The sequence below is a fragment of the Artemia sp. Qi Xiang Cuo genome, chromosome 18 (genome assembly GCF_049724085.1).
Source record: "Artemia sp. Qi Xiang Cuo chromosome 18, ASM4972408v1, whole genome shotgun sequence".
Lineage (NCBI taxonomy): Eukaryota > Metazoa > Arthropoda > Branchiopoda > Anostraca > Artemiidae > Artemia > Artemia sp. Qi Xiang Cuo.
Genome location: NC_142811.1, coordinates 15,027,344 through 15,054,498, shown reverse-complemented (window position 1 = coordinate 15,054,498; position 27,155 = coordinate 15,027,344).

Sequence of the window (27,155 nt, the reverse complement as noted above, 5' to 3'; positions counted from 1 at the left end):
GATTTATGATTTTTAGTATTATAATTAATGCTTTTCTGAGCTCAGTTTAAAAATTATTACATTTTTGACTTTTTTATTAAAAAAAAATAATGTTTTTAATAGTTTTATTTTTCTGTATTTTATGAGCTAGGTTTCTTAGCCTTTCGTTGGTGTGTGTTGAGTGAAACTTATGATTTGGGATATGTAGTTTGCTTTTTGGACTTTTCTGAGCTGGATTTCTTAGTCTTTCATAGGTGTGTGGTGTCTGAAACCTATGATTTGGGATGTGTAGTTTGCTAATTTCGACTTTTCTGAGCTGGATTTTCTAGTATTTCGTAGGTGAATGTTGTCTGAAACCAATAGTTTGGGATGAATAGTTTGCTATTTTTGACTTTTCTGAGCTAAGTTTCTTAGTCTTTCGTTGGTGTGTGTTGACTGAAACCGATGATTTGGGATATGTTGTTTGCTATTTTTGACTTTTCTGAGCTGGATTTCTTAGTCTTTCATAGGTGTGTGTTGTATGAAACCTATGATTTGGGATGGGTGGATTGCTACTTTTGACTTTTCTGAGCTGGATTTCTTAGCCTTTCATAGGTGTTTGTTATCTAAAACCTATAGTTTGGGATGACTAGTTTGCTATTTTTGACTTTTCTGAGCTAGGTTTCTTAGCCGTTCATAGGTGAGTGTTGTCTGAAACCTATGATTTTGGATATGTAATTTGCTAATTCCGACTTTTCAAAACCGGATTTCTTAGTCTTTCGTAGGTGTGAGGTGTCTGAAACCTATGATTTGGGATGTGTGGGTTGCTATTTTTTTTACTTTTCTGAGCTGGATTTCTTAGACATTCGTAGGTGTGTGTTGACTGAAACATATTATTTGGGATGGTTAATTTGCTATTTTTGACTTTTCTGAGATAGATTTCTTAGCCTATCATATGTTTGCCCTTTCAGAAAATTATGATTTGGGAGGTATAGTTTGCTTTTTGGACCTTTCAGAGCTAGGATTCTTAGTCACTCATAGGTGTTTGTTGTCTGAAACTTCGAGTTTGGGATGAGTAGTTGGCTTTTTCAGACTTTTCTGAGCTAAGGTTTCTTAGTATTTCATAGGTGAATGCTGTCTGAAACTTATGATTTGGGATATGTAAATTACTATTTTGGGCTTTTCTTAGTTAGATTTCTTAGTCTTTCATAGGTGTGTAGTGTCTGAAACCTATGATTTGGGATGTGTAGTTTGATATTTTCATCTTTTCTGAGCTAGGTTTCTTAGCCTTTCATAGGTATGTGTTGTCAGAACATTATGATTTGGGATGTGTGGGTTGCTATTTCAGGCTTTTCTGAGCAGGATTTCTTAGCCATTCTTAGGTGTGTGTTGACTGAAACCTATGATTTGGGATGGTTAATTTGCTATTTTTGACTTTTCTGAGCTAGATTTCTTAACCTTTCATAGGTGTGTCCTTTCAGAAAATTATGATTGGGAGGTATAGTTTGCTTTTTGGACTTTTCATAGCTAGGATTCTTAGTCACTCATAGGTGTTTGTTGTCTGAAACTTCGAGTTTGGGATGAGTAGTTGGCTATTTCAGACTTTTCTGAGCTAAGGTTTCTTAGTATTTCGTAGGTGAATGCTGTCTGAAACTTATGATTTGGGATATGTAAATTACTATTTCGGGCTTTTCATAGCTAGGATTCTTAGTCTTTCATAGGTGTGTGATGTCTGAAACCTATGATTTGGGATATGTAATTTGCTAATTCCGACTTTTCAAAACCGGATTTCTTAGTCTTTCGTAGGTGTGAGGTGTCTGAAACCTATGATTTGGGTTGTGTGGGTTGATATTTTTTTTACTTTTCTGAGCTGGATTTCTTAGCCATTAGTAGGTGTGTGTTGACTGAAACATATGATTTGGGATGGTAAATTTGCTATTTTTGACTTTTCTGAGCTAGATTTCTTAGCCTATCATATGTTTGCCCTTTCAGAAAATTATGATTTGGGAGGTATAGTTTGCTTTTTGGACTTTTCAGAGCTAGGATTCTTAGTCACTCATAGGTGTTTGTTGTCTGAAACTTCTAGTTTGGGATGAGTAGTTGGCTGTTTCAGACTTTTCTGAGCTAAGGTTTCCTAGTATTTCATAGGTGAATGCTGTCTGAAACTTATGATTTGGGATATGTAAATTACTATTTCGGGCTTTTCTAAGTTAGATTTCTTAGTCTTTCATAGGTGTGTAGTGTCTGAAACCTATGATTTGGGATGTGTAGTTTGATATTTTAATCTTTTCTGAGCTAGGTTTCTTAGCCTTTCATAGGTATGTGTTGTCAGAACATTATGATTTGGGATGTGTGGGTTGCTATTTCAGGCTTTTCTGAGCAGGATTTCTTAGCCATTCGTAGGTGTTTGTTGACTGAAACCTATGATTTGGGATGGTTAATTTGCTATTTTTGACTTTTCTGAGCTAGATTTCTTAGCCTTTCATAGGTGTCCTTTCAGAAAATTATGATTGGGAGGTATAGTTTGCTTTTTGGACTTTTCATAGCTAGGATTCTTAGTCACTCATAGGTGTTTGTTGTCTGAAACTTCGAGTTTGGGATGAGTAGTTGGCTATTTCAGACTTTTCTGAGCTAAGGTTTCATAGTATTTCGTAGGTGAATGCTGTCTGAAACTTATGATTTGGGATATGTAAATTACTATTTCGGGCTTTTCATAGCTAGGATTCTTAGTCTTTCATAGGTGTGCGATGTCTGAAACCTATGATTTGGGATGTGTAGTTTGCTATTTTCGACTTTTCTGAGCTAGGTTTCTTAGCCTTTCATAGGTATGTGTTGTCAGAAAATTATGATTTGGGATGTGTGGGTTGCTATTCCAGGCTCTTCTGAGCTAATGTTTTCTAGTATTTCGTAGGTGAATATTGTCTGAAACCTATAGTTTGGGATGAGTAGCCTGCTATTTTTGACTTTTCTGAGCTAGATTTCTTAGTCTTTCGTTGGTGTGTGTTGACTGAAACCTATGATTTGGGATACGTAGTTTGCTATTTTTGACTTTTCTGAGATGGATTTATTAGCCTTTCCTAGGTGTGTGTTGACTGAAACCTATGATTGGGATGTGTGGTTTGCTTTTTTTGTGTTTTCTGAGCTAGATTTCTTAGCCGTTCATAGGTGTGTGTTGTCTGAAACATATGATTTTGGATGTGTAGTTTGCTATTTGAACTTTTAAGAGCTATGATTCTTAGTCCGTCTTAGGCGTTTGTTGTCTGAAACATCTAGTTAGGGATGAGTAGTTTCGCTACTTCAGGCTCTTCTGATCTAAGTTTTCTTAGTCTTTCATAGGTGAATGATGTCTGAAACCTATGATTTGGGATATGTAAATTACTATTTCGGTCTTTTCTGAGTGTGATTTCTTAGTCTTTCATAGGTGTGTGTTGTCTGAAACCTATGATTTGGGATGGGTGGCTTGCTACTTATGTCGTTTATGAGCTGTATTTCTTATCCTTTCATAGGTGTTTGTTATCTGAAACCTATAGTTTGGGATGACTAGTTTGCTATTTTTGACTTTTCTGAGCTAGGTTTCATAGCCGTTCATAGGTGAGTGTTGTCTGAAACCTATGATTTTGAATATGTAAATGACTATTTCGGGCTTTTCTAAGCTAGATTTCTTATTCTTTCATAGGTATGTGTTGTCTGAAACCTATGATTTGGGATTTGTGTGCTGCTATTTTTTGAATTTTCAGAGCTGGATTTCTTAGCGGTTCATTGGTGTTGTTGTCTGAAACCAATATTTTTGGATGACTAGATTGCTTTTTTTGACTTTTATTAGCTAGGTTTCTTAGCCAATCTTAGGTAAGTGTTGTCTGAAACCTAGGATTTGGGATATGTAAATTACTATTTCGGGTTTTTATAAGCCAGTTTTCATAGTATTTCATAGGTATTTGTTGTCTAAAACTTATGATCCGGGATGTGTGGGTTGATATTGTTTTACTTTTCCGAGCTGGATTTCTTAACCGTTCTTAGGTGAGTGCTGTCTAAAACTTGTGATTTGAGATGGTTAATTTGCTATTTCCAGCTTTTATTAGCTAGGTTTCATAGCCTTTCATAGGTGTGTGTTGTCAGAAAATTACGATTTGGGGTGTGTAGTTTGCTATTTGAACTTTTCAGAGCTAGGATTCTTAGTCCATCATTGGTGTTCAGGCTTGTTCATTTTGAATTTCTGTCATGAAATGCAAGAGTTGGAAAATTAGGGTCTTAGTCCACCAGCTCAGTATTAGGGTCCCAGTCCACCAGCCTGAACGGTGGAAATTCACTAGCTAAGAATTGGGGTCTTAGTCCAACAGCCAGAATGGTGGAAATACACTAACTCAAAATTGGGGTCTCAGTCCACCAGCCTGAATGGTGGAAATTCACTAACTCAGAATTAGGGTCTTAGTCCACCAGCCCGAATGGTGGAAATTCACTAGCTCAGAATTGGGGTCTTAGTCCACCAGCCTTAATGGTTGAAATTCAATGGATATAAGTTTTTTGTGTGTTTGTGTAAGTTTGTGTGTGTGTTTGTGTGTGTGTGTGTGTTAGTTTTTGTGTGTGTGTGTTTTTGTTTGTGTGTGTGTGTGTGTGTGTGTGTGTGTGAGTGGTTTTTTGTGTGTGTGTGGGGGTGTATGAGTTTGTGTGTGTGTGTGTGTGTGTAAGTTTTTTTTTGTGTGTAAGTTTTTGCGTGTGTGTGTAAGTTTTCGTGTGTGTGTGTGTGGGATTTTTTTTTTTGTGTGTGTGTGTGTGTAAGTTTTTGTGCGTGTGTGTGTGAGTTTTTTTTGTGTTCATGTGTAAGTTTTTTTGTGTGTGTGTGTGTGTGTGTGTAAGTTTTTGTGTGTGTTTTAGTTTTGGAGTGTGTGTGTGAGTTTTCATGTATGTGTGTGTGTTTGTTTGTTTTGTGTGTGTGTGTGTGTGTGTATTTTTGTGTGTGCTTTTTATTATTTGTGTGCTTTTTTTTTTTCGGGTGCATGTGTAAGTTTTTTTTTTGTGTGTGTGTGTGTGTGTAATTGTTTGTGTGTGTGTGTGTGTGTGTAATTGTTTGTTTGTGTGTGTGTTTTATTTTATTAGTTTGTGTTTATTTTATCTTGTGTGTGTTTGTAATTTATATTGTGTTTGTGTAAGTTTTTGTGTTTGTGTATTTTTGGTCGTGTTTGTGTTTGTTTTCGTGTGTGTGTGTGTGTATTTTTTGTTTATGTTTGTGTGTGTGTGTGTCTAAGTTTTTGTGCTGGTGTGTGTTAGTGTTTTTTTGTGTTAATGTGTAAGTTTGTGTGTGTGTGTGTGTGTGTGTGTAAGTTTTTGTGTTTGTGTGTGTGTAATTTTCATCGTGTGTGTGTAAGTTTTTGTGTGTGTGTGTTAGTTTTATTGTGTGTGTGCGTGTAAGTTTTTGTGTGTATGTGTAAGTTTTTGTAAGTGTGTGCAAGTTTTTTTTGTGTGTGTGTAAGTTTTTGTGTCGTCTAATGTGAATTTCAACCATTAAGGCTGGTGGACTAAAACCCCGATTCTGAGATAGTGAATTTCCACCATTCAGGCTGGTGGACTAAGACCCTAATTCTGAGTTAGTGAATTTCCACCATTCAGGCTGGTTGACTTAGACCCCAATATAGAGATAGTGTATTTCAACCCTTCTGGCTGGTTGACTAAGACCCCAATTCTGAGCTAGTGAATTTCCACCTTTCAGGCTGGTGGACTGGGACCCTAATACTGAGCTGGTGGACTAAGACCCTAATTTTCAAACTCTTGCATTTCATGACAGAAATTCAAAATGAACAAGCCTGAAATAGCAAACTAGTCATCCCAAACTATTGGTTTCAGACAACAAACGCCTATGACGGACTAAGAATCATAGCTCTGAAAAGTTCAAATAGCAAACTACACATCCCAAATCATAATTTTCTGACAACACACACCTATGAAAGGCTATGAAACCTAGCTAATAAAAGCCGGAAATAGCAAATTAACCATCTCAAATCACAAGTTTCAGACAGCACTCACCTAAGAACGGCTAAGAAATCCAGCTCGGAAAAGTCAAAAAATAGCAACCCACACATCCCAAATCATAGGTTTCAGACAACACATAACTATGAAAGACTAAGAAATCTAGATTAGAAGAGCCCGAAATAGTAATTTACATATCTCAAATCCTAGGTTTCAGACAACACTCACCTAAGAACGGCTAAGAAACCTAGCTCAGAAAAGTCAAAAATAGCAAACTAGTCATCCCAAACTATAGGTTTCAGACAACAAACACCTATGAACGGCTAAGAAATCCAGCTCGGAAAAGTCAAAAAATAGCAACCCACACATCCCAAATCATAGGTTTCAGACAACACATACCTATGAAAGACTAAGAAATCTAGCTTAGAAGAGCCAGAAATAGTAATTTACATATCTCAAATCCTAGGTTTCAGACAACACTCACCTAAGAACGGCTAAGAAACCTAGCTCAGAAAAGTCAAAAATAGCAAACTAGTCATCCCAAACTATATGTTTCAGACAACAAACACCTCTGAAAGTCTAAGAAATTCAGCTCAGAAAAGTCAAAAGTAGCAATCCACCCATCCCAAATCATAGGTTTCAGACAACACACACCTATGAAAGACTAAGAAATCCCACTCAGACAAGCCCGAAATAGTAATTTACATATCCCAAATCATAGGTTTCAGACATCATTCACCTATGAAAGACTAAGAAACCTTAGCTCAGAAAAGCCTGAAAAAGCGAAACTACTCATCCCTAACTAAAAGTTTCAGACAACAAACGCCTATGACGGACTAAGAATCATAGCTCTGAAAAGTTCAAATAGCAAACTACACATCCCAAATCATAAGTTTCAGACAACACACACCTATGAACGGCTAAGAAATCTAGCTCAGAAAAGACAAAAATAGCAAACCACACATCCCAATCATAGGTTTCAGTCAACACACAACTAGGAAAGGCTAATAAATCCAGCTCAGAAAAGTCAAAAATAGCAAACTACATATCCCAAATCATAGGTTTCAGTCAACACACACCAACGAAAGACTAAGAAACCTAGCTCAGAAAAGACGAAAATAGCAAACCACTCATCCCAAAAAATAGGTTTCAGACAATATTCACCTACGAAATACTAGAAAAACCTTAGCTCAGAAAAGCCTGAAATAGCAAACTACACATCCCAAATCATAATTTTCTGACAACACATACCTATGAAAGGCTAAGAGACCTAGCTCAGAAAAGTCGAAAATAGCAAACTACACATCCCAAATCATAGGTTTCAGACATCACACACCTATGAAAGACTAAGAATCCTAGCTATGAAAAGCCCGAAATAGTAATTTACATATCCCAAATCATAAGTTTCAGACAGCATTCACCTACGAAATACTATGAAACCTTAGCTCAGAAAAGTCTGAAATAGCCAACTACTCATCCCAAACTCGAAGTTTCAGACAACAAACACCTATGAGTGACTAAGAATCCTAGCTATGAAAAGTCCAAAAAGCAAACTATACCTCCCAATCATAATTTTCTGAAAGGACACACCTATGAAAGGCTAAGAAATCTAGCTCAGAAAAGTCAAAAATAGCAAATTAACTATCCCAAATCATAGGTTTCAGTCAACACACACCTACGAATGGCTAGGAAATCCAGCTCAGAAAAGCATGAAATAGCAACCCACACATCCCAAATCATAATGTTCTGACAACACATACCTATGAAAGGCTAAGAAACCTAGCTCAGAAAAGATGAAAATATCAAACTACACATCCCAAATCATAGGTTTCAGACACTACACACCTATGAAAGACTAAGAAATCTAACTTAGAAAAGCCCAAATAGTAATTTACATATCCCAAATCATAAGTTTCAGACAGCATTCACCTACGAAATACTAAGAAACCTTAGCTCAGAAAAGTCTGAAATAGCCAACTACTCATCCCAAACTCGAAGTTTCAGACAACAAACACCTATGAGTGACTAAGAATCCTAGCTCTGAAAAGTCCAAAAAGCAAACTACACCTACCAAATCATAATTTTCTGAAAGGACAAACATATGATTGGCTAAGAAATCTAGCTCAGAAAAGTCAAAAATAGCAAATTAACCATTCCAAATCATAGGTTTCAGTCAACACACACCTACGAGTTGCTAAGAAATCTAGCTCGGAAAAGTCAAAAAAATAGCAACCCACACATCCCAAATCATAGGTTTCAGACACCACAAACCTACGAAAGACTAAGAAATCCGGTTCTGAAAAGTCGGAAATAGCAAATTACATATCCCAAATCATAGGTTTCAGACAACACTCACCTATGAACGGCTAAGAAACCTAGCTCAAAAAAGTCCAAAATAGCAAACTAGTCATCCCAAACTATATGTTTCAGACAACAAACACCTATGAAAGGCTAAGAAATCCAGCTCAGAAAAGTCAAAAGTAGCAAACCACCCACCCCAAATCATAAGTTTCATACAACACACACCTATGAAAGACTAAGAAATCCAGCTCAGAAAAGTCAAAAATAGCAAACTACATATCCCAAATCATCGGTTTCAGTCAACACACACCAACGAAAGACTAAGAAACTTAGCTCAGAAAAGTCAAAAATAGCAAACTATTCATCCCAAACTATTGGTTTCAGACAACATTCACCTACGAAATACTAGAAAATCAAGCTCAGAAAAGTCGAAATTAGCAAACTACACATCCCAAATCATAGGTTTCAGACACCACACACCTATGAAAGACTAAGAAATCCAACTCAGAAAAGTCCAAAAAGCAAACTACATATCCCAAATCATAAGTTTCACTCAGCACACACCAACGATAGGCTAAGAAACCTAGCTCATAAAAGCCTGAAATATCAAACTACTCATACCATACTTTTTGTTTCAGAAAACATTAACCTAGGTAATAATATTATAACTTAGCTCAGAATAGCCTTAATTAGCAAACTACACATCCCAAATCATAGGTTTCAGAAAACACACCTCACCGAAAGACGGGTTCTCGGGGAGAGCCTTTGTGGGTCGGGGGGTCCCTTGAGGGCGGGTGGTCGTTGGGGTGGGGGGGGGTACCTTTGGGGCCCGGGGTAGGGGCTTTGGGGTCCGGGTTGGTCTTTGGGGGGTCTGGGGGGGCCTTTGGGGCGCCGGGAGGGCCTTTGGGTGCCTGGGAGACATTTGGGGACCGGTGGAGGGCCTTTGGGACCCCTTTGGTCCTTTGGGAGCTCAATGTGCCTTTGGGGGGGCCCGGGGATGGCATGTGGGGGTCTGGGTGGGCCTTTGGGCGCCGGTGGTCCTTTGGGAGCCTGGGTGGGCCTTTGAGTGTCCCGAGGGACAGTTGGGAGCCTTGGGGACATTTGGGGCCTGGGGATGGCAGTTGGGGGTCTGGGTGGGCCTTTGGGGGACCGGTGGAGGGCCTTTGGGAGTTTGGGGGGCTTTGAGGCCCGGGGGCTTCCTGCGGGGTTGGGGTAGGAGGATTGGAACCCTTTGGGGTTGGGTTAGAGGACCTCACAACACTGTTCAAATGAAACTTGTGTATTATAACGACCACACTCAAAACCTCCTCTAAAATCTCTTCAAAAATCATCTTTTAAAATGTTTCTAACTGTTTCGCCGAAATAGTTCCATAACCTGTCTAAAACAGTTTCGCCCAAATAATCACTAAACGCAAATTCAGCGTTTTCCTTTGTGATTGGCAGCTCCCTTCTAATGCATTTCAAAGTAAGATGACTATTTCTGATGTGAGCAAATAATTACACGCTAAAATCTCTCTGGACTAAGTTCGTCAAGTGAAGTTGGTTATTAATATTTTGGGGCATTCGACATCAGGAGTTTTTAAAGATGCAAAAGACAGTCCTTATCTCGAGACTTTCCTTGAAAAATGTTTCTATGAAGACATTTTTAAATTATTAAAAATGATGTAATTGATTGATTAACCTGTCAATAAAGGGAAATTAATTTGTTGTTTCTAAGGGGAATTATTGATTCACGATAGGTGAATTGAGGTCGACAGCACAGGTGTTCCAAGGTCGATGTTGTTGTAAGTGCACGCTCTCAGCGAATGTCAAGGTCGTTGTTGTTGTTGTGAAATTTAGGTCAATGACCCCATTAACCACGTGTTCTCCCTAATGACTCTATGCCCATATTTGGTGTGGGTACAGTATTCTATGCCCATATATGGTGTGGGTACGGGAGTAGCACCCCCATTACTACTAAGGGGTGCGAATTCACGAAAATGTAGGAGCAATGGTTTTTCTGCTATTTTCTTCTAAGTGAAGATTCAAACAAAATATTTCAATCTACAAATATTTGTTGATTCGAAAATACCGACACAAGGTCGGTATTTTCTGGGTAAATGCCAGCCACCGAAACAATGTTATTGCCATTTTTTCTACCTTTCGTAAACCATGGCGGTAGCTGGTATAATAGGGCAAAGATTCGATTTTGAGCTACAAAGGTTCAACATCTGCCACCTTAAATGCTAGATGATCAAAAACTGGAAACAAATGTTTCATGAAAACCCCGAAAAAAAGATATCTTCCTTAATACAACAATGAAGTTCCTGCAACTACCCACCAAGTGGGGCAATAATGTCAGCAGGAGCGTTCGTAAGGGGGAGGGCCTAAGAATGCCATTCAATCTTGATTGGAGTGCATCTTGATGGGAGTGCATCTATGAACGGTTTATATTTTGTAAATATTTAGCTTGTCCCTGGAATTATTAAATACTGCCGTCCTACGCCCAAATAGTGTAAAACAGCAGTGACGGTTTGAAGCTGAAGAATTGAGGAATGCAAAGAACCAAATAATATCGTTTAATCAATACATCTTAGCCAGTCAGTAAAAAGATACAAGTTGGCAGTCGTTTCAGCCAGTCGGTAAAAAGATATAAGTTGGCAAATATAGTGGCGCAAAGTGCCACTACTTTACTCGTTCTAGTTCTTTTTTTTGTTAGGGTAAACGGGCCGATGAAAATATACATATAACATAAAATAAATGAAAGAAGATCAGGCTTAGCCCATAAAAAACAAAAAAAAAGTAATTTTAATAGCAACATCACCCAAATCAGTCGGTAAAGATGACCGGCCACTCGGTAAAATCAATTTCCCCTTCCTCTCAAACATTTTGGGGGGTGGCGTTCCTGTAGATGCTTGTAATAAGTTGGTTTTGCCATAAAAGTGAAAATGCACCGAAAGTACCATAATATCTATATCGTAGTCTAAGAAAAAAAAGCGTTCATTTTCAAAAACGGATTAACCTGAAAGAATCAATGCGCAACCATCTTAAAAAATATCGGTACTTTCGCATTAGATGGACCCTCTAAAAAGTCAAGTTTTGAGAATGCTAATGAAATAAAATAGGATGACTATATAATAGTTTAGAAACAAATTTGGGCTATGTATTTGCACATCAGGGGGAATGGGGGGCAAAGCATAGCATATATTAAATACGTAACCTAACCTAACCTAGGTACCTTTTCCCCCAACTAAACTCCAAAAACTCACAGTTTAATATCGTATACGCAATTAAAACCACGCTAGACAAAGTATTTCTCTCAGCGGTGTCTTGAATCATCTTGTATCAAAACGGGTTTTTCAACACCCGTTTGACTGTAGCATCTAGCATCTCTTATATGACTTCTTTAGAAAAACAGACAAAATGCGATCACCGCGGTCTCTCTGCGACCTCTAGGACCGGAAATCGCTTAACATTGTGGTGGGTCGCCTCTTTGAAGAGGCACAAGTGTGCCTCCTTGATAAATGAACTGCAGTAACTTCAAGCGTTTTGTTCTCTGTAGTCAGATTAATCTGAAAGAATCAATGCGCAACCATCTTAAAAAATATCGGTACATTCGCATTAGATGGGCCCCTCTAAAAAATATCGGTACATTAGATGGGCCCCTCTAAAGAAGTCATATAAGAGAAGCTAGATGCTACAGTCAAAAGGGTGTTGAAAAACCCGTTTTGATACGAGATGATTCAACACACCGCTGAGAGAAATACTTTGTCTAGCGTGGTTTTGATTGCTTTTACGATATTAAACTGTGAGTTTTTGGAGCTTAGTTGGGGGAAAAGGTCCCTAGGTTAGGTTAGGTTACGTATTTAATATATGCTATGCTTTGCCCCCCATTCCCCCTGATGTGCAAATACATAGCCCAAATTTGTTTCTAAACTATTATATAGTCATCCTATTTTATTTTATTTCATTAGCATTAACCAAACTTGACTTTTTAGAGAGGCCCATCTAATGCGAAAGTACCAAAATATCAAAATACATCCCACTTGGCAACATCGCTCTATACTAAAAAACTTGAAAATTACAAAGCGACATGAACTTCGTTCCTCGCACCTGTATTTTACCACACAGGAAATGCCTTTCTGACAAACTATTTGAGAAGTTGGTATCCTAATTTCTGACCAAATTTCAACAATTAATATTCGGACAGCTCAATACCATAGGCCAGGCCTAAAGCCACCACATAACTGGACTATATCTTGTCTTCGAAACAAGGGGATACACATATTAAATGTTTAGGTGTATAGTAGGCTACTACTAGCCTCTCACTGTATCATCAACACTGTCTCTTGTATCTCCTACCCTGCCTCTGAGCTTGCCTCCGATTCCCTGAAATTACATCAACGTCGCCAGAGGACATTTGGGCACGTTTTTAGGGGGGATGCGGATTAAATTCGTTAATCAGTCTGTTTTTTCAAAGTGTTTTTTTTTGAAAATTGTAGCTTCGTTATTTTTGTAATAAATAACTAAGGTCTCCAGCACAATTTTGCCTAAATGGCTGCGCCACCCAACTGGGCCAACCAAAATGTAGATTGTCCCCGGATAGGGTGGAAAGAGGTCATTAGGAATAATTTTTGGGAAACACCACTGAATGGGAGGAGGTAGAGAGTGAAGCTTTGAACTGATTGGGTTGGAGCAGGAGCGTCCACAGTCGTGTCGGCCTGAGGTGGTTCTGGGCCACATTGAGTTGTCAGCAGTAGTAGTAGCTGCGCTATGTTATGAAAAAAAAAACGAAAAAAAAATGCGAAGAAGAAAAAATGAGAATATTTTCAGCCTGTGAAAAAAAGCAAGGAAAAATAGGCAGATTTTCTGGTCAAAACCTCCGCTTGAGCGTGCTCCGTACACAAAAGTGAATAAAGAGCAAAAAATATACGCATAAAAGTCCTAAGGACAAAATAAAACGACCCTTAAAACAAAACGCTAAGTTAAAATAGGCCCTCTCAAGCAACGGTGAAAGCAGGGCCGGATGAAAACTTTTGGCTCCCTTAGGCCCAAGCGTTTTGGCGCCCCTAGGCCCAAGCAATTTTTTTTTTCAGGGAGACATAGAGATTTATAGGGAAATCCCTGAGAATTCGGGGATAGTGGAAGCCCTGAACAGAAGATTCAGTTTTTGTTAAGAAAAAAAACTCGCTCAGTGTTTTTTGTTTGCGCCCCTCTGCATTGTGCGCCCCTAGGCCCGGCCTACTGGGCCTATGCTTAAATCCTGGCCTAGGTGAAAGTGTAACTGTGAAGAAAAAAAAGGATATTTCCAGCCAGTTAAAAAAAAGGATGAATATGCAGATATTTTGCTCGAGACCTCCATTTAACCGTCCTCAGTGCAAAAAAAGTAAATAAAGAATAAAAAATATACGGATTAAGGTCTTAAGGACAAAATAAAAGCAAAATTATAAAACCTAAAAACAAAACGCTAAATTATAATATACCCAGTGCTTTTGGTAACTCCTTCAACTACCCACAAATTTATCGGGTTTTCTCCTAATTCGCTCAAATTAAGATTGGATTCTCCAAAATCTCCCCCCAAAACCAATGTTTACACAAATTAGCATTTCGTTTTTTACGCTAAGATTTGTGTCTTTATGAAGAATAATTTTGGGGGAGATTACAGAAAAGACATTTTTTCAGAGAAACCCCCCAAAAATATAGGGGTATTGGCAGGACTGTATCTGGAACTTTTGCTTAACCGGGTGGGGTTACCAAAGAAACGAAAAAAAAATGTTTACATATATTTTTACCTACGCCCTCTCCCCTGGATGCGCTCCTGGCTAGTATAAGTACTGCTTTTATCAGACAGTATACATTAGTTTTGCATCCATCTCTTATCTACGAAGCGAGTAAATGCGTAACCCCTTACTTTGGTGTATTACTTTAAGACTGATGATCTGTGTCTATTAAAAATTTTGGAATTTTAGAAAGTGGATTTTATATCTTATTACGGTTGCATATTTTAACAAGGAAGACCAACTAGCTATTATTCCAAATGAGATCTTTTGCATTTAACCAATTGACCCCATATCAAGTCAAGCTGCTGGAAGTTTTCCATGACAACAAATTAGGTATTTTTGGTTGACGATTCGAAATATTATTTAGATATACCTCAAAGACATAAGCTAATTTAAGTGTTTTTGTCTAAGTACTAAAAAACGTACTACGTAAACGTACTACATAAAAAGAACATGACTTGAGCCAAAAACCAAACATGGATAAGTAGATTATTACGAAAAAAAATATAGTAAGAATTTTATCTACCAGGGACGCATATTTCCGAGAATGTACGGGGGGGGGGTAGGATTTTTTTTTGATTTTTTATTGAAAATACAAAAGAAATATATTTTCCAAAACCTAGGGGGGGGGGGCAATTTTGTTTTGTATTCTCAAATTTTTTAATGAAAATACCGAAAAAAAGACATTTTTCAAAATATTAGCTTGAAAAAAAAATTTTTTCGCATGCTGACCTATGGTCTAGTCTTGACCAGTGGACCAATTGAAAAAAAATCCTCTTAGTTTAACTCTGAAGTCACTACTATGAAAAACATAACTAAGAGGCAACAATCAAGACAAGAAAATATTCTGAAAAGAAAAGGGAAGGAAACACACTTGCTATCGTTACTTCAATACAAAAAAAGTTACTATTCCTGAATCAGCTGAAATGACGGATTTCCCTTCAAACTTAAGAAAAAAACTTTTTCGTATGTTGACCAATGGTCTGTGTTGAGCAGGTACCGATCTCCTGATTCAATGCCTTCGGCCGGGAACGCAATGCGTGGCTGGGGGCAAATCATCCGACGCTTCCCGTGTTTGTTCCCCAGATTTCTCCAGGTACCCATTTAGAGCTCGGTCGACTCTGGCTGAGCTTACAGGGTCACACCATCTACCTCCGTTCCGTTCCGTTCCGTTCCGTTCCAAACCAAATAACCAGTGACACCAGGAATCGAACCCCTGACTTTAAAATTTAAAGTCTGAAGGGCTAACAACTCGGCTAGGACAGCTTGACAATCAAGGGGGAGGAGAGATCTAAGAGATATTCAACCCCTGACAACTCCCTCCGCCCATTGGAGCCCCACGTACGCTACAAAAATATACAAATTAGTATTTATCCTTAGACTGCCACCAGTTGCGTCAATTCACGGGAATTTGAAGTGGGGTAATTGTATTTTTAAAATCTAGGAGAGAAAAATTTGTCATTTTTTTAATTTTCAATGAAGATACCCCTAAAAAATTATTTTTCAAAATCTAGGGAGCAACAAATTCTAAGTGTAAATGTCCCCCCTTGACACCATTGACTGCCACAAAAATTAAAATAATTCAGCCAAATCAGCGGATATTTAAAAGTAATTGTAATAAACTCTGCATTATCTACAAAGTTTAGTGGCGTGGCAACGACGGATATATGAATTCCGAAAAATAGGATGAAACGCTCAAAAATAAACACAAATACTGGATAGTCTACCAGCAGATAATAGAGGTTTGCTGTACATAGGGAAGGCCAAAAATATGAACATATGTCTTGCTCGGACTGTACGAAGGAAGAAACGCTTAAAACCATTTCCCACTTTGCACTTTCAGTAAATCGGCAAAGGTACATACTTAGAAGCACATTTACTGTTTTATCTTCGGCAGTACTATGGAAAAAGCGTCCTCTTTGGATGCCTTTTCTGCCGATATGACACAATAGAAAACTAATTTCGAACTTCTCCACAAACTGACGACGACCTTTTCGAAATTGATACCGGTATTTTTTTTTTCCATTAAGGGTGAGAATTAGGGTTTGGAGAAAATTGTCCTCTCTCTATATTTAATTTCTCTCTCCCAGATTTCGAAAAATATCTTTTTTGGAATCTTCAATGAAAAAATTACCCCCCCCCTCATTTTTGTGTATTCATTTGGAAAGAAGAGAATAATTCCCCCTCCCCCCGTGACTTTCCGCCCCTGGTTTCATTTCGGCCGATAGTGCAAATAGTTCTGGAAGTGCTTAAAATGTGAGTTGTATTTATTTGTTGTTTTTGTTGTCTTTTTTATTTATTTTTTCTTGTTATGCTGGCTGTCATTTTCTTTAGATGAGTTAATTTTTAATAAATGTTATTTTTTTTCTTCAAGTTTTTTTTTCAGTTGAAAAAGGCTCTCAGACGTGGAGTCGAAATATTCGGATTTTTTTATTATTAAAAGTTTTTTATCTTTGTTTTGTCCCACTGCTTTATTTAAATTAAAACCATTTTTTTTCTCTTAATTTTTATATTCGTAAAAAACACTAAATGTTAAACTTCTTTTTTTTATTTGATTTCTGTTGTTTAAATAAAATTAGCCAGGGGGTGCCTACATTACCATGTACCCTATATTATTATATGCAAATACTTGGATGAATTTAATTCTACAGACATAAATAGCACTCCTGGAGCAATTCAGCTTATTCAATATAGCGATTACTTGTATAGATATTCCATCTTCTGCTTATATGTATATATGCTACCTTATTCCGAGCTTAATAAGAAATAAATGGGTAATTTAAAGACAAAGTTGGCATTTCTACGAAAAGGCAAGCTTTCATTGTATCCAAAACTTCTACAGTATTGGAAAATATAAGGAACTTGAAGCGAAAAGTTAGAAAAACTATATACCTTACATGTAAATACCTTACATGTGCATCTTCCAGCTCATTAAAACCTTAATAAAAAATACTGCTAAGCCTCTAGTCAAAGTTAGTGCATACATAAACACCTGCGCTTTCATTCTATCTGGGACTCAAGGCTGTATCCAGGAGGGGGTTTGACCTCCTCCCCCTCAAAAAAAATATTTGCCCGACTTTTAAAAACGTAACAAAAAAATTATGACCCCCCCCCCCCCAAAAAAAAAAATTTGTAACCCCCCCCCCCCCACAAAAAAGCCTCATTGATACGGCTCTGCTGTGACCTGACCTGTATTGAAAGAGAAAAATAAGGAAAAATATATTTATTAACCAAAAAAAAAGAATTTTAAAATTTTTCTGGTTCAAATTGGACTTCTGATATAGTTCTCAATACCCAACAAACATGCGCATGCGCATTGACAGTGCGCAAGTGCATTGGTCCAAAATAGCACTGCTTCTGTGTTCCATTTTGAAATAACCTTGACAATTGTGGACCATGTTCGCCACCCTGAAATTGGGTAAAATACAACTGCTATTGTTACTAGTGTTGTGATACAAGTTAGAGTGCTTCTTCTCCCGAACGTATCTGAAACGTCTTTAAAAATCTAAAGCATTAAATTGTGATGGTAGTTGCCAATATTTTACCATAGTATTTTGTAATCGATTTCCAAATATTTTGATCATAATTTTAGCAACTGTACTAAAACTTAATAATTGTGGCTGGTAAAAATTGTTGCTAAAAGCCAGCCAGTTGATAAAAGTCGGTAGAATTGATTCTGTAAGATTCTGACACTAGTTGCTGATGTTTTACCAGAGTATTACTGGTTTACCATTATTTCACTATAATTTGAGAGAACTTTCTAAGAGTTTAACGATATATTAATGATGCTTGGTAAAAATAATCAGCCATAAAAACTGAGCCTGTTAGACTGTGTGGCAATTTGCCGGTATTTTACTATAATATTACCCATTTACGATAAATTGACTATAATTTTGCCGGTCTTACCAAGGGTTTAATAGTATTTTGTCAAGTTTCGATAAAACATTGATTCAGTTGACAAAAATAAGCTACTCTCCTTTCCACCAATATTTTCACTAGTATTACCTCTGACAGTAAAAACGAAATCTTCAGCCGAAAAACCATTTTTGGATACTTTGAAAATTAAATGCCGATTTTTCAGATTTAAAACAAATCTTTCAATGAGACTCAAAGGAAACAAAATAAGACCTATGCCCTAAATACCTTGCTTGTCATGTTTTTCACAATGATTGACGTGTTGTATAGAAAAAAAAAAAAAACAAGTGCTACTACAACTGTATTCATTTAGATTACGCCAAGCTTTTGAGATGATGCGTTTTTAATAGCTTGTCACCGAAAAAAAATTTTTCTGTCCATAAATAGGCTGAAACTTTCTACCACCTAAAAATTATTTTTTACTAAGTTGACAAGATACCTAATAATTAAGGACAAAAAGTAATATATTATTTTTAAGTTAAGATGAGAATCGTCTTTTAACCAACCGTGAGAAAATACACATCTTCAACAATGACTTCCATGTAGATGGACAGAGTAAGTATTAGCCCTAAGAACTTCTGAAATGATAATTTAATTGCTTTACAACAGCATAATTTATGACAATAGGCATACAATGGAATTTAGTTAGGTATATACTTCTATATAATTAAAGGTTAAATGCGCAAGTCTTTGCGAGGGACGGCTTCTATGACTAATGATAGGAGTTTAATGCTATTTCTCTCAATGGCTAAAAGGGTGGAAGCCTTATTTCGATTTTGAATAGTACAGAGAACCAAGGGGCTACGGATTGTGAGTTGTAAGTGCACCTTGTTGACTTCTAGAAATTATCGCAAATTTTAGGATTTTCAGGCAAAGAGAAGAAGAGAGATTATAAAGAGAATAAGAGAGTTCATCAATTAAGGTAGATAGTTATAAATAATTCCAGAGTTATACACAATTCTAGAATTATTAGGCCCAGAGAAAAAGAGAGCTTATTCTAGAGATTACAAAGAGAAAAAGAGAGATGATTCTAGAGATTATAAAGAGAAAAAGAGAGATTATCAGTTAACACATATGATTATGTATAATCCTAGAACTACAGATAATACTGGAATTATCAGGCAAAGAGCAAAAAAGAGAGTATTGTCCTATGCTTCCGTATTTACAAGTGTGCTTTAATACCATTGGTTTATTTTTGTGACGTCAATCGTCACGTTTTTTCAGATAATACATTATTCTTCAAAAGTATATGAGATGCCGAAAAATCTGGTCTTTTTACCAATTATTGTATTTCCCTGTTGTTCTTATGCAACATTTTGAGGCACAGATAAAACGAAAAACGAAAAACTAAAGCAAACAAAAAGACAAACCCGCAACTAGTACAGTGGCGGATCCAAGGGGGGAGAGGGGGGCGCGCGCCCCCCTGACATAGTCTAAAGTAGTGTAATTTACTTAGTTAACGCAAATTTGCGTTATTTAAACTTGCTCCTAACGCAAGTTTATCGGATCAACCTATTTTCCCCCTTAAAAAATCCTGGATCCACCCCTGAACCCGTGACACCTATTGGGGAACAGGGGGAATTTGCATACACCCTAGATATTGAAACATACTTCTTTTTTAGTATTTATATTGGGAAAAGTTGAAAAAAAAACAAATTTCCCCCCTAGATTTAAATAAAAAATATTTTCCCCCACCAACATTTTCACGAATTGGTACCATTGACAAGAGCGGGGATAATTTTCAGCCAGTTATCAATGAATAAAAGCTGCACCAAACTGTCTTCAGTGTCAAAACAAATCTATGTTATGAAAGAATAAGTAACATTTGGAAGTAACCTTAACGAAAGCACAAATTCGGTAGGCTATAGATCCATTGGCTACTTTCCTTTCTATCATAGGCCTACGGGATAATATGATTCCAGGCTTATGAAAATACGTCACACATATTAACCAATCAAATTCCAGCCTTTTTTTTTACCACGGAATTACTGAAAAGTAATCTCTCTTTTCCTCTTTGTTATTACAGTGATAATTAGAATTGCACTTAAAATCATTGAGCAGAATCTTCTGCAGATCATGTAGATTGCGCCATCATTGCAATCATGTGCAAATCACACCCTAAGATAATTTGTAAAATCTAAGTTCTTTGGCACAAAACATTTTTCATTGTTTGATCCCTTCCCAAAATAGGTCCCTGGAATACTCCTAATTTAACAAAGCCTGGTATATGAGCCAGATTTCTACGCTTTTAATACGTGCTATATACTTTACGCTTTATAAGTTTGTTTGATTATTGTCTTTACTTCGGAAGACATTTCTTTAGCCGTGCGTTAGGCCCGTTAAAGTTCAGTTAGAAGCAACAAATGGATGGTGAAGAGACAATCAAACAGTTCGTGGTAACGAACTGTAAGTAAGGAGTGATCCGACTCAATAGTAACCGAAACTCTAAAAAATGAAATTTTGATACCAATAGATGCATCAAAAGAATTAGATTTTATGCTGATGTCAAATATATAAGTTCATCAAAATTAGTCTATCCCATCAAAAGTTACGCGCCTGAGAAAATTTGCCTATTTAAAAAAAAATGAGAAAACACCCCCTAAAAATTATAGAACCTTAATTAAAATCACACCATCAGATTCGGCGTATCAGAGAACCCTACTGTAGAGGCTTCAAGCTCCTATCTGCAAAAATGTGGAATTTTGTGTTTTTTGCCAGAAGAAAGATTACAGATGCGTGTTTGTTTTTTTGTTTTTGTTTTTTGTTTTTTTTTCCAGGGCTGATCGAATCTACCCAGTAGTCCTAGAATATCGCGGGAGGGCTCATTCAAACGGAAATTAAAAGTTCTAGTGTCCTTTTTAAGTGACCAAAAAATATGGAGGGCAACTAGGCCCCCTCCCACGCTCATTTTCTCTCAAAGTCACCCGATCAAAATTTTGAGACGGCCATTTTGTTCAGCATGGTCGAAAATATGATAAATGTGTCTTTGAGGATGACTTAATCCCCCACAGTCCCCGGGGGAAGGGCTGCAAGTTATGAACTATACCCAATGTTTATATATATTTTTGGTTATTAGGAAGTATACAGACGTTTTCAGGGGGTATTTTTTTGGTATTGGGGGGTGGGGTGGGGTGAAGGTTACGTGGGAGGATCTTTCCATGGAGGAAGTTTTCATGGGGGAACGGACATTGCTATGAAGGGGGTGCCGGATGTCCCAGTGTTATTAAAAAAAAACAATCAGAAATTAAATAAAAAACAAGTTTTTGAACTGAAAGTAAGGAGCAACATCAAAACTTAAAACGAACAGAAATTATTATGCATATAATTGGGTTCGCTCCCTAATCAAGACCTCGCTCTTTACGCTAAAGATTTTTTAGTACTTTCATAAGAGTTATTTATTATAATTAACGGCCTTTGTGATTAAGAGGTCATTTTTAGAGAATTGGAACAAAATTCGAACTTTAGCGTAAAGAGCAAGGTATTCAACGCCTCGCTCTTTACGCTTAAGTTAGACTCTTTCTCACAACTCTATTTTTTAAAACAATTAAACTTCAGCGTAAAGAGCGAGGCGTTGAGGAGGGGACAGCCCCTTTCATATACGGAATAATTTCTGTTAGTTTTAAGTTTTAATGTCACTCCTTACTTTCAGTTAAAAAAAAATTGTTTTTTTTTATTTAATTTGACAGAAGAGCTGATACAGTGGTTGGCACAACACAATATTGTTGAACAAGTCTACACTTTTTTCTATAATTTGAGATTTTGAAATTATAACTAGTTAATGAATTTTTGAATTAAAATTAGAATTAAAATAGAACTGAATTTAATTATAACTGAATTTTAACGGGAATTAATATCACTATCATGATTTGATTCGATTTAAATTAAGTTGTAATTGTTAGTTGGTTGGTGACTATGACCCCACAGTATGGACATAGCATGTAGTTGCTGCCCCCGTAGTATTATTATTATTTTTATACATTTTTTTCTTTTTTTTCTTTCTTTCTCTCTTTCTTATTGTAGTGACTTTAAATGATTTTGTATATATATATATTTTTTTTACCTGATTCACCCTGCGTCAACCGTTTGGTTTGGGTCAATCATTTTGATTTTTTATTTATTAATTAAAAAAACTTTTTCCACAAAACAAGTTTTTCAAAGAAAAGTAAAGAACTCCATTAAACAAAAAATGAGCAAAAATAAAATCAAATAATCTACCAAGCTCGAAACTACCACAAATCAGCATCGATAAATAAATGAAACCCAAAACGAACAGAAATTAAAATAAATAACCGAGTCAAACTCAAAACGAACAGAAATTAACATAAGTAGGGCGCAAAACCCCTATGCCTTCTCAAAGCCAGAACATAATTTGCACTTTACTGAAAAAAAACATAAATGAATGTGCATTGTCAGTTTAATATACATATACTGATATTTAGTAATCAAAATGTTAATATTATTTGATTTATTAAAGTTATAAAAGTAAAAACATTTATATTTTTTTCATTAAAGTGCAAATTATGTTCTGGCCTTGGGAAGGCACAGGGGTTTTGAACCCAACTTATGTTAATTTCTGCTCGTTTTTAGTTTGACTCGGTTATTTGTTGTAATTTCTGTTCGTTTTGGGTTTCATTTATTTATCGATGCTGATTTTTGAATCACTTTCGACTATTAAAAGGGTACTAGTGCTTTGAATTTCCAATCGAATGAGCCTGTTTTGAAGTTTCTACGACAACGCTTTCTATAAAAACCTTATATACCCCCAGGGCATAACTTAAAACCCTTACGAAGAGGGTTCTAGGGGAGTGTCCTCCACAAAAACATATTTTCTATCTGGAAATGAACTACGCTGGAAAAATAGCTATCTCAAAATTTTGATTGGATGTTTTTGGGGGAATGATGGGCGCGGGGGGGGGGCTAGTTTCCCTCCAATCACGTTCGACTATTAAAAAGTGCACTAGTCCTTTGTTCTACGACAACGCCTTCTTTAAAAACCTTACATGCTCCCAGGGCATAACTTAAAACCCTTGCCTCGAGGGTTCTGGGGAAGTGTCCTCCACAAAAAGATATTTTCTATCTGGAATGAACTACGCTGGACAAAATAGCTATCTCAAAATTTTGATTGGATGTGTTTGGGGTAATGATGGGCGCGGGGGGGGGGCAAGTTTCCCTCCAATCACTTTCGAATATTAAAAAGTGCACTAGCCCTTTGTTCTACGACAACACCTTCTTTAAAAACCTTACATGCTCCCAGGACATAACTTAAAACCCTTGCCCCGAGGGTTCTGGGGAAGTGTCCTCCCCAAAAAGATATTTTCTATCTGGAATGAACTACGCTGGACAAAATAGCTATCTCAAAATTTTGATTGGATGTGTTTGGGGTAATGATGGGCGAGGGGGGGGGGGGCTAGTTTCCCTCCAATCACTTTCGACTATTAAAAAGTGCACTAGCCCTTTGTTCTACGACAACGCCTTCTTTAAAAACCTTACATGCTCCCAGGGCATAACTTAAAGCCCTTGCCCCGTGGGCTCTGGGGGAGTGTCCTCCTCAAAAACATATTTTCTATCAGGAAATCAAGTACGCTGAACAAAATGGCTATATCACAGTTTTGATTGACTGTGTGGGGGGGAATGAGGGGCAGGAGGGGGGCCTAGTTGCCCTCCAATCACTTTCTACTATTCGACTATTTATCTGGAAATCAAGTACGCTGAAAAAAATGGCTATCTCAAAATTTTGATTGGATGTGTTTGGGGGACTGAAGGGCGTGAGGGGGGGGGGCTAGATGCACTCAAATCACTTTTGACTATTAAAAAGGGTACTAGCCCTTTGAATTTCCAATCGAATGAGCCTGTTTTGAAGTTTCTACGACAACACCTTCTATAAAAACCTTACATGTCCCAAGGGCATAACTTTAAACCCTTGCCCCGAGGGCTGTGGGAAAGTGTCCTCCTCAAAAACATATTTTCTATTCGGAAATCAACTACGCTGGACAAAATGGCTATCTCAAAATTTTGATTGGATGTTTTTGGGAGAATAATGGATGTGGGGGGGGGGGGCTAGTTGCCCTCCAATCACTTTCAACTATTAAAAAGGGTACTAGCGCTTTGAATTTCCAATCAAATGAGTCTTTTTTGAAGTTTCTTCGACAACACCTTTTATAAAGACCTTATATGCCGTCCGGGCATAACTTAAAACCCTTTCCCCGTGGGTTTTGGGAGCGTGTCCTCCTCAAAAAGATATTTTCTATCTGTAAATCAACTACGCTGAACAAAATGGCTATCTCAAAATTCTGATTGGATGTGTTTAGGGGAATGATGGGCGTGGGGCGGGTAGTTGCCCTCGAATCACTTTCGACTATCAAAAAGGGCACTAGCCCTTTGAATTTCCAATCGAATGAGCCTTTTTTGAAGTTTCTACGACAACGCCTTCTATAAAAACATTATATGCCCTCAAGGCATAACTTAAAACCCTTGCCCCGTGGGTTGTGGGGGAGTGACGTCCTCAAAAACATATTTTCTATCTGGAAATCAAGTGCGCTGAACAAAAGGGCTGTATCAAAATTTTGATTGGAGATATTTGGGGGAATGATGGGCATGGGGGGGCTAGTTGCCCTCCAATAACTTTCGACTATTAAAAAGGGTACTAGCTCTTTGAATTTCCAATCAAATTAGCCTGTTTTGAAGTTTCTACGACAACGCCTTCTATAAAAACCTTATATGCCCCCAGGGCATAACTTAAAACCCTTCCCCCGAGAGTTGTGGGGGAGTGGCCTCTTCAAAAACAAATTTTCTATCTGGAAATCAACTACGCTGAACAAAATGGCTGTCTCAAAATTTTGATTGGATGTATTTGGGGGAATGATGGGTGTGGGGGGGGGGCTAGTTGCCCTCCAATCGCTTTCGACTATTAAAAAGGGCACTAGCCCTTTGAATTTCAAATCGAATAAGCCTTTTTTGAAGTTTCTTCGACAATGTCTTCTATAAAAACCTTATATGCCCTCAGGGCATAACTTAAAACCCTTGCCCCCTGGGTTGTGGGGGAGTGTCCTCCTCAAAAAGATATTTACTATCTGGAAATCAACTACGATGAACAAAATGGCTATCTCAAAATTTTGATTGGATGTGTTTGGGGGAGTGATGGGCGTGGGGAGGGCTAGCTGCCCTCCAATCACTTTCAACTATTAAAAAGGGCACTAGCCCTTTGAATTTCCAATCGAATGAGCATTTTTTGAAGTTTCTACGACAACACCTTCTATAAAAACCTTAAATGCCCTCAGGGCATAATTTAAAACCCTTGCCCCGTTGGTTTTGGGGGAGTGTCCTCCTCAAAAAGATATTTTCTATTTGTAAATCAACTACGCTGAACAAAATGGCTATCTCAAATTTTTGATTGGACGTATTTTGGGGAGGGATGGCCATGGGGGGGGGTAGTTGCCCTCCAATCACTTTCGAATATTGAAAAGGACACTAGCCACTCCAATTTCCAGTCGAATGAGCCGTTTTCGAAGTTTCTGAGACGACTCCTTCGATACGAAGTGCCCGGGTATGGAGAAAAAACAAAAAAAAAAAAAAAAAACAACACATTGTGCCCACATCGTTCTTTACTTAGGCAGCGCTTGCGCGCTGCCTATGAAATTGTTGGTAAAGTTAAATAAATATCTCAATATCATTATAATAATATTTCCTTTTTTTACACTCTTAAACCAACTCAATTCAACAACGCAGATGTTACTCCTGGCTATGGTTGGATAAAAACTTTGGCCCGAGTAGAAGCAGAAAATACTGTCATAAACCTCATTTCTACTTGTTTAGTTATTTTTATCGCAAATTTTACAATACTTGAATCCATAAAAACTAGACAAACGAGCAAAGGAAAAAATTTAATTATCATAACATGTTCTGATATGGTCATGTCCCTGCTGCTGTACTAACATTTCGTAAGGAATACTTTCTCTTGAGGAGGTTTTGCACTATTATACTACTATTATAAATGAAGGTCTGAGTCAAGGACGCCACCAGGAAATTTTGCCAGGTGGCAGGGCAAATAAAAGATTAGGCTGATTGTGATAACCTATAGAATAAAAGAATGTGTTAAACCGTGATAAAGGTACAAGGAATGATGTAGAAACGAATGGAGAAGTTTTTGGAAGATAAACAATATTTATTTTGCGAAAAAGAGTTAGAGACAGTACCAAAAGAACTAAAGAATAATGAGGCCAAAGGTGCTGATAGTGTGTTAGATGATTTTTGAAAAATGGTGGGTGCGAAAATAGGGAGAAATTTCTGAAGACTATGAATAAGATTTTTGAAAAAGGGGAAGTACCTAGCGGTTTTAGAAAAACTTTAATTGAACCCCTTTATAAGAATTGTGATAAAAGTGAGTGTTATAATTATAAAGGCCATGGTCGTACGAAAGGGGGGGGGGGGCCGAGGGCACAGCTGCCCCTCCCCCTCTCTAGGACTTCAAATTTGCACTAAATATGGTTGAAAAAGCAGTAGAAAGAAGGTAGATGGTTAAAGAAGCAGTTAATAAAAGGCAGGGTTGAAAAACCTGGAAATAAACAGCTGGCATGACATAATAAAAGTCAAACAAGAAGAAACTATCCAAGATAAATGTCTTGGAAAGATTTAGCTCTAATCCAAGAAGATTAATGCTGAAGCTTATTCATGACTTATAACTTTTGGTGATTACTTACTAATAAAGATTTCATATGTATGATAGAACTTGCTGGCAATGTAAGGTTTTGTTGTGAACTGCCAATATAAGTTCTGCCCTCCACCCTTCATCACAGAATCGGCTGCCCCCCCCCTAGAGAAGAAGCTATGTACACCCATGATAAAGGCGTTAGCTTTGTTTCTGCAGGATGCAAATTACTTAATATGGTGAGACTTTTTAGACTTAGAGATGCTGTAGGTAATGTCTTAAGGGAAGGACAGTGTGGTTTTAGGAAGAGGGGAGGATGCGCCGACCAGATCGTCACTCTTAGATTAATAATTGAGAATCCCCTTTATCCCTTAGTCTTATAGATTATGAATAGGTGTTTTATTCAGCCGATAGAAGACCGTTAATGGAGGTCCTATCCTTGCATGGTATACCAGATAAAAGTGACCAGTGACTAGTAGCACATTAGTACGATAACAAGTTTGCTGGGGCTAAGGTAGGAAATAAGGTTAGTAGCTGGATTGGTATCAGGAGTTAAGCAGGGTTGTCTATCCAGTTCATATGGGTTATTTTGACAGGCTTTCTCCTAAGGAATACGG